We start from the raw sequence: 1585 nt of genomic DNA, 5'->3' as shown, positions 1-1585 counted from the left end.
GAAGGAAAGGGCGGAAGGGGATCGCTTTCCTCAAGTCCCGGCGTGAGTTTTAGAAAATTATAGCAAGACCCCACCCCCCCCACCCCTGTTGCCAACACTTCCGCCAGTTCTTTCCCAGCTGTTTCTCTCCTTAAGGGCGGTGGTTGGCTAAGCCGCGAGAGGCCCGACCGGCCGCTAGAGGGCAGCAAAGGCACGCCGAAAAGAAACCCTCCGCTGCCCTCTGGCGGAATTTAATTTAATTTAATTTAATTTAATTTAATTTAATTTAATTTAATTTAATTTAATTTAATTTAATTAAATTTAATTTAATTTAATTTAATTTAATTTAATTTAATTCAATTTAATTTTAATTAATTCAATTTATATGCCACCCCTTTCCGAAGACTCAGGGCGGAAGGTTGTAATCCCGCCTTTCCTCCCATATCTCAAAGGGATACCGTAGCGAGTTTTTCCATTTGCTCCTAGGACAACAACCCTGACAGGTAGGCTGGGAGGTGAGAGCAGAAGTTCCTGGTCGCCTCCTGCCACCAAAAACTCCACGGGACTTTGTTTCCCTCGGGAAGCATCCTCCTTTCCTCTTCTTTATGCACAACACAAGAAAGGGACTATTTAGTATAGCCTTTTATTGTACATCATGTATACAACAAAATTGGTTTTCGCCTCACTGGTGCAATCCATGACAAAAAAAAATACAAACGACATAAATAATATAAAGAATGATCCCTAGGCAAGTAATTAGGGAAGGGTGGGGTTTGTTTTTCCAGGTGAGATCTTGACAAATAAGCACTCCCAAGAATTTAAAAGAGGAAACCCTCTTCACACAGCTCCCCTCGATACACAGTGGGGCAGGTTCCTTTCTGTGCTTCCAGAAATCTAGCACCATCTCCTTTGTCTTACTAGTATTTTGATGTAGGTTATTTTTTGAGCACCATGAGGATGCCTTCTGGACTTCTTCCCTGTATGCTGATTCGTCCCCTCCAGTGATGAGACCTGGCACCTTAGGACAGTGGTGAAATCCAATTTTTTTTACTACCGGTTCTGTGGGTGTGGCTTGGTAGGTGTGGCTTAGTGGGCGTGGCAGGGAAGGATACTGCAAAATCCCCATTCCCTCCCCACTCCTGGGGGAAGAATATTGCAAAATCTCCATTCCCACCCCACTCTGGGGCCAGCCAGAGGTGGTATTTGCCAGTTCTTCAAACTGCTCAAAATTTCTGCTACTAGTTCTCCAGAACCTGCTGGATTTCACCTCTGCCTTAGGGACTAAGGAAGCAATCGATCAGAATAGAGCTGGAAGGGTTCTTGGAGGTCTTCTAGTCCAGCCCCCTAGGAAGCTAAGTTAGTAACCTGGTTATTAAGTGAATCTGGCTTCCCTCTTGATTTTGCTTGTCAAAAGGTCACAAAAGTGGATCAGACCACCTTGGGATAATGCCACCGTCATAAATATGAACCAGTTGCCGAGCATCTGAATTTTGATCACGTGACTCTGGGGAGGTAACTCTGAAAAACAGTCATGCCACTTTTTTCAGTGCCGTTATAACTTTGAATGGTCTTTGAATGGAGCTCATTTGCTCAATGGAAGTTCCAC

This window comes from Pantherophis guttatus, chromosome 7, assembly GCF_059756535.1.
Source record: "Pantherophis guttatus breed Tessera chromosome 7, ASM5975653v1, whole genome shotgun sequence".
Classification (NCBI taxonomy): domain Eukaryota; kingdom Metazoa; phylum Chordata; class Lepidosauria; order Squamata; family Colubridae; genus Pantherophis; species Pantherophis guttatus.
The sequence above is the reverse complement of the archived record's forward strand: the minus strand, read 5'-3'. Positions refer to the sequence as shown.